Source organism: Meles meles, chromosome 4, assembly GCF_922984935.1.
Source record: "Meles meles chromosome 4, mMelMel3.1 paternal haplotype, whole genome shotgun sequence".
NCBI lineage: Eukaryota > Metazoa > Chordata > Mammalia > Carnivora > Mustelidae > Meles > Meles meles.
In genome coordinates this window covers 164062554-164075781 of record NC_060069.1, presented here as the reverse complement: position 1 = coordinate 164075781, position 13228 = coordinate 164062554, and the positions used below count along the sequence as shown (strand labels likewise).

General features: G+C 59.8%; 1 protein-coding gene across 14 annotated transcripts in view; it reads right to left on the bottom strand.

Annotated features, from left to right (window-relative positions):
- PCBP3 (poly(rC) binding protein 3) overlaps positions 1-13228 on the bottom strand; it is a 246681-nt gene that overhangs the window by 46673 nt on the left and 186780 nt on the right. The window contains exon 1 of one of the 14 annotated variants that reach the window (XM_046002843.1): positions 12176-12268. The exons of the other annotated variants lie outside the window; for them this stretch is intronic. The gene's annotated coding sequence lies outside the window, so the exon portion shown is untranslated. Of the gene's footprint in view, positions 1-12175; positions 12269-13228 lie in introns of those variants that run through there. 14 annotated transcript variants of the gene reach the window in all.

The following is a 13228-nucleotide window of genomic DNA, read 5'->3' as shown; positions in this document are numbered from 1 at the left end:
ACCTCCACATCTTTTTGGGTTTTTTAAGATTTTTTTTTTATTTGACGGAGAGAGACACAGCGAGAGAGGGAACAGCAGCAGGGAGAGTGGGAGAGGGAGAAGCAGGCTTCCCGCTGAGCAGAGAGCCCGATGCGGGGCTTGATCCCAGGACCCTGGGATCATGACCTGAGCCGAAGGCAGAGGCTTTAACCCACTGAGCCCCCCAGGCGCCCCACCACCTCAACATCTTGATTACTATACCGTTACCGCGTCCTAAAGTTACCCAACTTTACTGTTTTTCAAAATAGTCTTGGGTTAACTAGTTCCTTTTTGTTTTCACAAAAATCTTAACATCATTTTGTTTCTATCTATGAACACTCCCACTGGGACTTTGACAGGAACAGCATAAACCTACAGACCTGTCTGGGAGACATCAACATCTTTGTCATGGTGAGTGTCCCGATGTGGGAACACAACGTCTCTGACTTGATCTTCCTTGATTTCTCTCACTGGCATTTTGGAGTTTTCAGCATACAGAATCCTGCGCATATTTTGTCAGATACGGAGCAAGTATCTAACTTTTTGGAGCTCCTGTAAATGGTACTGGGATTGGCATTCAGTTTCTGACGGCTCATTAGCGGTCTGTGGAACAGTACTGATTTCGGTATGCCGACCTTTCCTTCATTCCTAAACAGGTGAACCTGCTCAGAGGTTCCAGGAATTTCCTGTAGACTTAATGGAATTTTCGACGCAGGCAATCATGTCATCTGCAAACAGAAGATGGGTTTATTTCTTCCTTCCCAGCCTGTCTGCCTGTCCTTTCTGTGTCCCGCCTGAGCTGGCAGCACGTGCTGTAAGAGCGGCGGGAGCAGACACCCTTGTTTGCTAACGACCTGGGGGAGCATCAGTCTCCCACCGTTAAAACTAATGTTAGTTGGGAGGCATATTTTACTCCATTTTTTAAAAAAGATTTCATTTATTTTTCTGGAAGAGAGAGACCGTGCAAGAGCGGGGGGACGGGCAGAGCGGGAAGGAGAGGGACAAGCAGACTGCGCTGGCAGGGAGCATGGAGCCCTCGTGCGGCTCAATCACATGACCCCAAGATCATGACCGGAGCTGAAACCAAGAGTTGGACACTTAACTGACTAGGCCACCCAAGCACCCATAGCTTACTCCATTTTGATCAGAACCAAAACTTCATTCACTCTTTCATATGGATTAAACTGGCAAAATCTGTTCATAATCAGTACCACCTAGAGAAATTCTGGTAAATTTTTAATCATTCTTTCTTAAAAGAATATTCAAATCAATAGAATTCTAGTAAAATAAATACTGTCAGGGGCGCCTGGGTGGCTCAGTGGTTACACGTCTGCCTTCGGCTCAGGTCATGGTCTCAGGGTCCTGGGATCGAGTCCCGCATCGGGCTCTCTGCTCAGCGGGGAGCCTGCTTCTCCCTCCCTCTCTGCCCCTCCCCCCACTCGTGCTCACTCACACACACTCTCCCTTTCAGACACATGCACAGAGTCTTCAAGCAAATACGGCGCTAACGACGCGCAGAGCTGCGACAGCAGCGGGGGCAGGGCAGGACCCGCGTCCCCGCGCTTCTCTGCAGACCCACCCTGTGCCCTTGCTGGCGGGGCCGTTCCACCTCTTTTGCGAGAAAAGCAGGTACAGGACAGTGGAGGGCAAGCTGGTCCCGGAGCCCCCGTGCCCGACCACTAGACAGTTCTCACGCTGGGCGGACAGAGAAGCCCTGCCGGGCGTTTGAGGCGCGAAGGGAGGAGCGCGGCAGTCGGCAGCAGCAGCCCGCACTGGCCGTGAGCGAGGCTGGTCCCTTCGGGAGAGGGAGCGGCTGTGGCACAGGGTAGCGGGAGTTGTGCCGCTGCCTGCGGGGCTCACGGCAGCAGCCTGGCTCGCTCGGCGCACTCCCCCCGCGCCCTCCCGACCTGCGGCCTCTTGCCCAGGAAGGGAGCAGCACCGGGCCGGGCCGGCACACCTCCAGCTGAGCCCACGCGGCCGCAGGGATGCCAGGCCGGCCGCCAGCCCCGTGGTGGCCCTGTTAGCGGTGCTCTGTCTGGGGCTCCACCGAGGGCCTCAGCTGTCTGGGGGCAGGGGACCATGGAAGGGACCTCGAGGGACAAGGGCAGGCTTGATTTATCGTGTTTAACAGCTCAGTGCCCCGTTAGGCTGCGGGAGGCCAGGACAGCAGAAACCGACAGAGCCTATTAGCCGCTTCGTGCTCCTCGAGAGGCCCACCGTGCTGTGTATGGCCTCGAGGCCATGAAGGGCGGGGGCACCCCGGGAATGTCATGCTCTTGCCAGAAACAGTCAGCGCTCAGCACTCGGACGACAGTCAGCGCTTACGCAACCCCGAATCAGTGAGCATTCCACGCGGCCCGCGGGCTCATCGCTCAGGTGTGCAGGCGGACACATGGGATGGGGCTGGGAGCCTGCGTACCTGCCCGCTTGCTCTGGAGGCCACCTCCGCGTGGCCTCACGTCTGGAACGCTGCGAAGCTTCTCGTGCGCACGCCGTGTGGGTTTCGTCCAGGGCTGCCGAGGTTTCTCAGGCCTCCCTTCCAGCCCAGAGGACAGCTGACCTTGGGGTGTAGCTCTTACAAATGCTCCAGTCATTTCAAGGGCGCACCTCAAGATTTAGAACCTCTTTGCTGCGGGACAGGGCAGGACTCCTGAGACCTCTGTCCGGTGCTGTCTCTGGCACGCCCGCCCACCTTGCAATGACAGACGCGTGCGATCTTGACCCTCCCCGAGGCCATGGGTGACAGAGCCCTGGCTTCTGTGTGTCCAATGCCCGTGCTTAGCCTGTCTGCAGGTTTTACCTTCCCATAGACCCTGCGGCCACAGTGGGAAGGCCACCACAGCAGCAGCACGCGACCAGACACTCCGTTCTCCCCAGGTGCTGGGCGCAGGGTGCAGGATGGGGACACAGTCCTTGAGGAGCTCCCGGCTCGGAGAAGAAGCCGGCCTGCGACTGGGGTAGCCATCAATCCAAAAGGTTGAAAATCAACATTCAATCGTACCTCACCCTCTAGAAACAAGCTCCAGATTGCTTAGAGATCCCAAAGTTCCTCTTCTGCAGGGAAGGAAGGGACAGCTTCTTATGGCCTCAGGGTCCAGGAGATGTGAACGGAGCAGAGGCTGGGGAATGGCTCTGTGCTTCTGCTGCAGGAGGACAGCAGGGGACATCCCCTCTTCCTGCCATGGCCTGGTTGGGGACATCACCCAGCCCGTCTCTGGCAGACGTCTGAGACCACAGGGAGAAGCAGGCCTGGACAAATCAGGCCCAGAGAGGCCAGGAGAATGGCAGAAACACATATGGAGCAGCCGCCGAGGGGCCTGTGGACCCACATTCTGTAGGTGCCAGTCGAGGAACAGCACCCCCTTCCTGGTGTCCTGGGACTTGGCCGCTGGACAGCAGCAGGGACAGAGCTGTGCTTCCCGACACCACCCACCTCCGTCCACTCTCAGGATGGTAACAGGATGCCAGGACCTGACCCGACTCCTGAGGTGTGGTAGTGACAGGGCGTCCCACCCGGGACATCGCAAGGAACCGGCATGAGCACAGCACCTTGGTGGAGACGCCCGGTACCAGCTGGGGGCTTCGAGGGCAGAGGATGCTGCATCGGGGTGATCCAGGCACCAGGGTTCGTAACTGGCTCTGTGACCTGCGCCCATGCGGCACACCTGCCTGCTTTACCCCACGGTGGGCTTGCACGTCCCGAATTTCAGAGCCCCCAGTAGGTAGGCCCCTCCAGCATGTGCCCAGTGACACAGCGCGAGGCCGGCAAGGCGGAGCCGCCACAGCCTGAAGGGCACAGAGGCCCAGAACGATCTACAGATAACGAAGAAGGCGTGAGCGAGTGTAACAGGGTGGCCACCAGCGAAAGCTAGAAAATGAATGTGAAAAAGACACCATTTGCAGGAACATAAAAGTACCAGGACACATCTAAACAAAGGTGTGTGAAAACTCTACGTAGAAGTCTGTAAAATGCTCTTCTCGGAAATTAAAGGAGACCTAATAGACTCAAACGCATAATAATCAAGATGTTGACTCTCCCCAGGCTGGTTCGCAGATTCAGTCCTGTAGACAAGCTGCTGTCAACATGTGAAAACTTGTCAGGCCAAGAGCAGCCAAGACTTTCCCTAAGAAAGAGGATGCAGTGACACGTCCTGTCGCAAGACAGCCAGCCCGTGCAGCACAGGAGGTGACAAGCCGGCCGGCAGGACACAGTCTGGGCACACAGACTCTCGGGGGGCAGAGCGTGGTGCCCCCACACGCCCGCTCCACTGCCCTGGCGAGGGGAAAATGAGACTGGAGCCGGGCCCCGCAATAAACTCGGGGGCTGTGGTCGTCCACGAGACGAGCCGCACGAGACACGGCCCATCCGAGCGGGGAGGAGGACAGGGTCTACAGGACACGGACAGCTTTCGTGTAACGCAAGGGCTGAGAGGATGTCGGAATCCTGGTCTGTCAACCGACCGGAGAGAGGACAGTGGTCCCCGTGGGGCAGATCTGTGCAGCTCGTGTGCTCACGCGGGGCTCCGTTCGGAAGTCACGTCCATGCTGCTCAAGGAAATGTGGGCACAGCCCAAACGGCTAGCAAGCGCCCGACGGCTGCGGGTGTCATCAGCGGTGAGCAAAGTGCGACCGCAGTCATCGTGGGACGGGGGCCCGGCAGACCCTCCCACACAACCCAGACCCCACTTCCCAGAGCCGGTGAGCATGGGCCGCTGGAGGCTGAGCCTCTGTCCCCACAACTCCACTGGCCCATGCGGGAGGGGCTCCACGTGCCTCTGCTGAGCTAGAAAGGCTAGTATTCGGACCAAGTATTAACAGCAGCGACACCAGACGACCCACGGCACGACACCTGAGGGAGGGCTGTTCTTGGAGTGCGTATTTAGCGAAAGGAATTCCGTTCCCGACGTAAAATCCGAGGAGGAGCCGCACAACCACGCAAACAGGAACAAACGATGCCCAGCGCTGACCCGGGCTCTCCCGGGGGCAGGCCCGTCCCCCCGGCCCCGCAGGGAAGAGTCGGCCGCTCAGGGCTGGGGAGGGGGAGACAGAGCCCGAGGCCGCCCAGCCCTGCACACGGGGCTTCTCCACGGGCGCTGGAAAGACCACCGACAAAGCCCCCCAGCCAATGCGAAAGGGGAAGTGGGGCCAGCCGAAACACCTCCGGTAAAGATCATTTATCCCCCCAAAATTCAAGTCTGTGTCCTCGTGACCATTTTTCACTGGGGAGAAGGCAGGACACGGAGCTCCTAATTCTAGCTTTTATCATAATAAAGAGCTACGTCAGACTGAGGAAACTGTGAGAACCTGGGAAGAATGTCAGGTAAATACAACAGAGGCAAGGGGGAGCCAAGGACCCCCCTCTTCTGCCCGGTCTAAGGCTCTGCTGTCCCCACAGCATCCCGTGGGAGGAGAGGTCACCGTGCGGCCTCGGAGGGTCATCGGGGTGCCCCTCGCCCCTCTTCCTTCTGAGCCTGGTCAGGGTCAGCCCTTGCTCTGTCTGAAGCTCTGCTCCGGGGCGCAGGGGTGAGGCAGAATGGCTAGCAGGGAGGGCGGGGGAAGCGGTCACAGAGGGCACAGGAGCACACCCCAGAGGAGGCGCTCGGAGCCCCTCTGCAGCCTCGGCCCTCAGGCCCCAGGGAGAGGAGGATCTTCTTCGCTGAGCGGCCCTGAGTGCAGGGGGGCAGCCCACCGCTCAGCCCGGGGTGGGGCACCCGCCCTGCCAAGAGCCATCCAGGGCCCTTCCTCCATAGGTGTCTTTGTGGGCTGCACAGGTGAAGTGTTCCCCTTATCGTGAGGGCCGGCTGCTCTTTCCGAAGAGGACCAGGAGCTCGCGGGCTCGGAGATGGGAGAGCCCCGCAAACAGAAGCACCAACCGTACGGCGCACAGATGGGACCGGAGGCCGGAGGCAGCGAGCGGCTGGCCCTCGCTCACAGGTGTGCGGCAGAAGGGCCCGGGGCCTGGAGGACCAGCCTCATCACCTCAGGGCCCAGAACTGGGCAGCCAGATGACAGCTGTCCCCGGCCCAGCCGGTCCTCGTGCGGCTGCCCGTGCAACAGGCACGAGTCTGTGGGGCTGGGTGGGCCCACACTCCCCGCACCAGCCCCACGGCCCCTGCGGCCCTGCCGGACGCGCCGACCGACGCTGTTAGAGACTTCAGCCACCAGCACGGCAGAATCATAGGTCACTCTTAACTACGTGGAGAAGTGAGCCAACGTTAGTTGAGTACGTCATTTCTTTCAACGTCTTAATTTTTTAAAAAGATTTTAAAAAATTTATGAGTGGGAGAGAGGGGGGGAGTGCGTGCATAAGCAGGGGGAGCGGCAGAGGGAGAGGGAGGAGCAGGCTCCCCGCGGAGCAGGGAGGCCGACGCAGGACTGGATCCCAGGACCCTGAGACCATGACCTGAGCTTAACCGACTGAACCCCCCCGGGTGCCCCATCAATGTCTTAATATTTCAATAATAACACACGACAAGTGACATCTGCTAAAAAAAGAAAAATTTTGAAAAAAGATAGAAGTGAAAGCAATTAAAACCACAAAGACCCTTCCCAGACGAAGGGAAGAAAAACTGGTGGGGGGAGAGGAAGACGACACACGTCAGCGCAGGGGCACGGGAAGGGACCGTGCTGGCAGGAAGGCGGCGGCGCGAGGACACCGGGTGCTGGGAGCAGACAAGCTCCACGGCAGGAAGGGACCACAGCATGGAACTGAACATTAAACAGGAGCAGCTTTGGGGGAAAAGCAAGGCAACTTAGAGAAAAAACAAAAAAGACAAAAAATTCAAGTTTAAAGTATGACTCAAACCCATAGGAAACCAGACTGAAAGCCTACGGACAGCGTGACTCGGATCCCGAACCCGGCACCGCTGACCTGGGGGCATCTTTGATGAAGCCGCGGGGGGCACATGCGGCGTGCGGCCTAGGACACAGGGGGCAGGCTCTGCGGGGCACACGCGCTCCCACCGTGGTCTGGCCACCAGAGCCCCCAGCCTGTGTCCCCCGCCAGGTGAGCTGCCTGCCCATGGCGGAGGGTCCCTGAGTGTCCTGGGGAGCCTGGAGGGCAGGCAGGGGACGGGTCAGGAGACAGCAGGGGGGACTAGGGGTGGACCTGCCCGCACGGGTTCCCCACGGAGCCGAGGAGTATGTACCTGGAAGCATGTCCCACACAGCGGGAGCCGACCAAGGGTCACGCCAGAGGGAGCCTGAGCAGGGCCCGACGGCTGGGGTGGTCCCCTCCCTCTGCCAGACTCACCCTGGGGGATGGAGGGGGGAGCTGAAATGTCCCTTGGGCACCCGAGTGGTCATGGCCTGGTACAGGAGCTGGGTGCAGCCTCGGCAGGGGCTGGGAGGCCACAACCTCCCCGAGCCCATGACCTCACTGACCTCCCTGAGCCCGTGACCTCACTGACCATGGGCACCCCTCCCCCGAGCTGCTGCTGCTACTGAGCGCTGATCCCCTGGCTTCAATCCCTGATGGCCCCTTAATCCTGCAAACCTGCAGCCACCCGCGGCTTTGACTTCGTGCCCCGGGCTTGGTTTGCTTTGATTTCAGGGTGTGCCAGGGAAAGACGTGGACACCGACGACCTGGACACCAACGACCTCTGCCAACATGCAAAGGCAGGTTTATACATCCGTGCACAGGCGGACGTCCGGAGCAGCGAGAGCGGGCTGCCCAGTCTCGGGCTCGTGTCTCCTGAGCTTTGTTAAGCAGGGACTCTGCTGCCGAGAGCCGGACATTTGGTGGCGGGGAGGGTCTGGGCTGGCAGACACTGCCGACCCGGCCCGCACGGGCCCCTCACAGGACATTCCTTCCTGCTCTGCCGCCGTCTCTGCATACCTGGGGGGCACGGGACGGGGAGGGGCAGGAGGAGAGGGCGCTGGCGTCGCCCAGGGACCAGGCGGCTGGTCCCGAGGCAGGTGCCATGGATGCGGCTGGGGGCAGGTCAGCAGGAATGCCTCCCGGCCCTGCGTCCTCCCTCCTCCGCCGCAGCCCGAGGGAGAGCTCCGAAAGCCAGACGCACAACTCCCGGTCACCAGGGCCAGCGGCTGTTTAAAGATTTGACTCTAACAGCAGCGGACTCCCTTTCAAAACAGTAAAAACAACAAAGCACGAAGGCAAGGAAATGCCAGCGGAGGTGTGAGGGGGCGCGGCGGAGCAGGCCCCAGGGGCTCTGAGGCCAGCGGACCGGGGGAACGGAGCCCGCCTGCACGCCCCGGCCCCCGAGGGGGAGCGGCTCCCATGCGACCCTTTCCTTAGCATCTGCAGACACACGCTGTGCTTCTGTTCTGCACGAATATCACACTCCTGTGCTCTGGGGCTGGATTCCAGCATGAGGGTGCAACTCGCGGGCATCTGAAAAGGCACGGGTTGATTTTCACACGTGCACTCACCCATCTGATCGCCAGTCACGACACGGAACACTCCAGACCTGGGGAGAGGAGCCTCTGGCCCTGTCCTACAGCCCCAGCGGCCCACCCTGCACGGCTGGCCGCTGTCCCCACGGTGCCTTCCACTGTTCTCCAGGCCGATACAATCCCCACACTCGTGTCCAGCTTCGCGCACTCAGAGCCACGCTCCCGAGAGCCGTCTGTGCTGCTGAGAGCGACAGCCGGGTTCTCTCCGGGACTCCTGCTGCGAACGTGGGCGCCTGCACTGGCCCTTCTCCAGTTTGGGGCTGAGGAACAAAGTCAGTGTGTCACGCGCATTTCTGTGTGGAGACGTGGGACCTGCCGGGAGCCTGGCCATCCTCACCCGATGGGTCCCCGTGCGGGACGATCCACCCGCTTTCCCATCCACACAGCCACCGTCCCGACAGCCGGCACCTTGGGGACACCGTGCACACATCTGCGGGGAGATGGACTCCAGGAGGGAAAGACGCAGGGTATGTCTGCATAGACGCCTGCTGGGCGTGGCCAGCCCAGACCTCACTGCCCTCCAGGTAGGCCTCCCCCAGATGCAGTGGTCCCTGGCGCTCAGTGGGCCTGGTCTGCCTTTCCTAAGACCCGCAGGGTCATTTCTCCGCGCTGCGGCTCCCATCCTGGGCGGTCACCTTTCCCGAGCTGCCACTGTCCCCTGGCCACCGCAAGGAGCAGGCATGTGAACACGGTCCGTCCGCGGGCACCAATCAGGGTGTGCACTGTGCTGAGGGTGCCTTGCCTGGAAAGGACTGTTCTAGAAAACCCGACATACATTTTCTACGGGTCTTGTATAGTTACTTTTAGCGTGCTTCTCGGGTTGGGTGGATGAAGCCTGAACTCGGCGTCTCTTGAACAGACAGCTAACGAACCCAGCAGCGCTTACCGACTAGCCTCTCCGTTCCATGGACTCGAATGCCACTGTCCTTAAAGCAAACCAAGCCCACCTCCCTGCAGCTCTCTGTCCCCACCCATGAGCCCCTCATTTCCTGCACCCCATGGTACGCTCCACACACAGACACACAGCGTTTCCTTTTCCCCTCCTGGGTTCTTCTGGGGGTTTCCCTGCCCCTCCACAAAAGTTAGTAGGAGGGCTGCCTGCTCAGGGAGGGCCCCTGGCAGGGAGAGGGTGTGCACAGCGGGCTTAGCAGCTGGCGGTCCTCTGTCTCTCTGGAGCTCATCCCCGCCCCCAGCCAGCCCCCCTGGAGATGCTGGACACGACAGGCGGGACAGGCTGTAAGACTCCAGCATGGTCAGGACTGACCTGCACACTGTATAAAACACGAAACCACACCAAGGGGCTCCCCACAGGTGGGTCTGGTGCCCATCAAACCTCTGTGCTCTGGAGCCCGACGCGTGCTCAGAGAGGAAACGCCAGGCCTCCAATCCGGCCGTGCCGCCGACCACGCGCGAACTGCACTGGTCGTGTGTGATCACCATCCACACACTCACTCCTGTGTGGTCAGCACCAGGGGCTCCCACACCATTGTGGACGTCAGCATCACTGGAGGGTTTTGGCAAATCGCGGACCGGGCTCGCCCAGGGTTGTGACAGAGGGCCGGGAGCAGCGGAGAGCCTGTCTTTCCCGGAGAATTCTCAGGGGATGGCGACGGCGGTCTACGACCCTCTCCAGGAAGCGCTATTCGTTAAGACCATGCTGCCGGCGCTCCCCCACCAGGCTCCCCACACACACCAGTTCTGCCCAAGGACGGCCCTTCCAGCCTGCTGGCCCCCCAGTGCCCCAACCTCTGAAGCCCCCACCTCAGCCGGAACAAAGACGTCCTTTCAGAGGTTCCAGCTATGGGATGTGCGGAACCCCAGATCTTCCTGAGGCTTTCCTGTGTCTTGGTGGTGGGAATCTCCCTTCCTAGGCAGAGCGGGAACCTCAGAGAGACGGCACACGGCCCGGACAAACCAAGCACGGCAGGCCGGCCAGGCCCAATGCCAGAGCGGCCCTTTTGGTTTCCAGGTGAGTCAAGGCCGAAGCACTGAATGTGCGGTTCAGAGACCCCCCCGCCCACCGTGTGTTCTCCTCTGGGTCGGCAGGAAAGAGAAGGCACGTACAGTGCGGGACCGTGCGGACGAGTTCGGAGCACTGCACCTCCGGCTCTGCGTTGGGACACGCTTCCGAGCAGTACAAAGGGACGTAGCCATTGCCTCTGCATCGCTCTGTCTACGTTATTTCTGGGGGAAAATCTACCTGCTCCTCCAGTGCGTAAGGGAAAATAACACCCATAACACCTGCTGGAAGGCCGGTTTGATTTCCAGAGACAACAGCTCTCATTCCCCGCCAATGGCAATAAGCTGCGGGGGTGGGGGGGGGCTATGACTTTATATTTTCACATGAACACACAAGCCCGTCGTACTCGCATGTCTCTGTCTTGCTCGCACCCGAGATGACCGTGTGTGCACATTACCCTTGTCTTGGGGCCGCGCGGGAAAAACGAGCTATTCGGCACAGCCCTGGAGTACGTGCGGGTTTCCGCAGGCAAAAGAGAAGGTTTATAACCACAAACAATAACAACTTTGGAATTTTCTGCCCCATCTTAATGAAAACACAGAAAAAACATGAGGCTCTTCTGCCTGTCACAGGGAAAGCCCTGTAAAACGGGTAAGAGCTTTATAGAAATACCGCTCCGAGGCTGCCGGGGCAAGGAGGAGGGAAGAGTTATTTTGCTACTACGGTACGACTGCTGTCCTCCTGGAAAACACCAAGCATGGCGGATCCACGTGTGTTCACACTGACTTCTGTGAATGTGGCCACGGGCCCACGTTTCCTAGAAAGCTACCTAAAACACAAATTTTAAATATTTTCATCTCAGAAAGGTGAACGCTTTTCTTCTGTAGAACATCCTCAAATCAAATACCATCGTGACTTCGCTTCCAGAAGACTATTCTGGAGCATCTCCCTGGCACACCCAGACAGGAGAGCCTCTTTGTCTGAATACGGCACCCGCGCCCCCGGCGCAGACATGGCAAACACTGCACGGCCCACGCATGACCTGCTGAGACAGGTCCGTCAGAAGGGTCCTGAGCGAATGGTATCTTACTTCATTTACAGGACAGCCAAGTACACACAGAAATACATAAATAACTAAACGAATGTTTGTCGTTCATAAGTCACCAAACTCATGTTCGTTTTACAAACACATTTAAATACACCTTCCGTGTCTGCCTGGTCGTGGAGGAGTCACACTTGCCGGCCGTCCCATACATAAGAGAACCACAGTGTTTCCCAGTCGAAGGGGCAGGCGGCAACAGTGTGCGTTCTCTGTGCACAGACAGTGTGCGTGCGTGAACCTGGCTCTGACCGGGGGGTTCCGCGGTGCTTTCGTACGAACGGACGCCAGGAGCTCACCCGTCCGGCACAGAGGCTGGTGTTCGCACACAAAGGCGCTGGCTGACTGAGAGCACAGGGCCCGGACCCTGGGGTGGCCGGTGAGTCGTAGGGGAGCCCCGTCCCCACCCCTCCCCTGTCACCAACGGACAGCTGTATAACTGCACGCTCACTTTCTACACACAGACGCTTTAACACGAGCACGGTAACAGTTGACCTCGGTCCCCAAAAAGGAGCCACATTATTAAGATGGAACCGAACATGAGGCTCTTCCTCTGTCCCAGGGAAAGCACCGTGGCTGCCTCGGCAGGCCCCGCCGGCTGCTCCCGCGGACCCGTGCGCGCCCCGCTCCTCGACACCCGGCCTGTCTGCTGGCCGGAGCGGCCTCCCCCGGCCCCCCTTACCTCAGAACAAAGCAGCTCTGGGAGGTCGGGAAGGGCCGGCTTGATGCAGCTATCAGACAGATGGCCACCCTCCTTGTCTAGAGAAGATGAAATGCTAGAGGAGAGAAATCAGAGGGGGTTTTGTCCTAACCAAAGGAGGCTACAAATCCCATTGGCCTCAGGTTGGAAACCTCGTGACACGGGACCGGGCACATGTGACCTACTTTTCGCCCAGCTCCCTCCTTCCGGCGGAGGGTGCGCCCGGCAGGGATGTGCTGTCGTTTCAGTGACTCCTGCCCCCAACAGGGGCCGGCGCACACATCGGCACGCCTGCGGCCCTCGGGAGGGAAGGCGTGCGTGGCCCCCGTGACGGAAAGGCGGCTCCTAGGGCCCGAGCGGTCGCTGCCGCTGTCAGCCGTCTGCCTTGGTCGGGCCTCGCACAAAGCGGGTCCTGCTGACGCACTCGGTCCCAGAACTGCAGGATGGGGTGCCTCAAGCAGCACCAATTGCAAATTCTGTCCTTTTCCCATTTTGTCTTTGTGCGCACGCGTGCGTGTGTGCGTGTGTGTGTGTGTGTGTGTGTGTGTGTGTGTGAGATCTAGGGCGGCTAGGTCCAGGCCTGGAAGCAAGCTGGATGCTTAAGCCTAGAAACGCGCGAGCGCCGTGTGTCCTTGAGAGCTGCCCTGACGCAGGGCTCTGGCGTGGGCATCGCTGACGGAAGGCTGGACGTGGCCCCGCGAGACGTGCTGGGGGAGGCACGTCTGTCACTGGGCAGGAGACAGTCGCCCTCGGTCCACCTTCCACCGAGCACCGGAGCTCACCAGCTCACACGAAACCGGATGCAGACAAACGATAAGAGCCGTAATGGCAGAGGTAAAAACCGGGACGCAGGGAGGAGCTGCCGGCTGCGAGGACAGGCTCCGGCGTTCAGGGGCCCACGGAGGGACACAGGAAGCGGCGGTCAGGCCCGGCTGACGGAAGTCGGCCCGCGCGTTCACGGCAGAACGACTGAACAGAGCGCGAGCACTGGCTGCTCCTGGCAGAAAAGCAGACAGCGCACTGAGTGGGCGCACG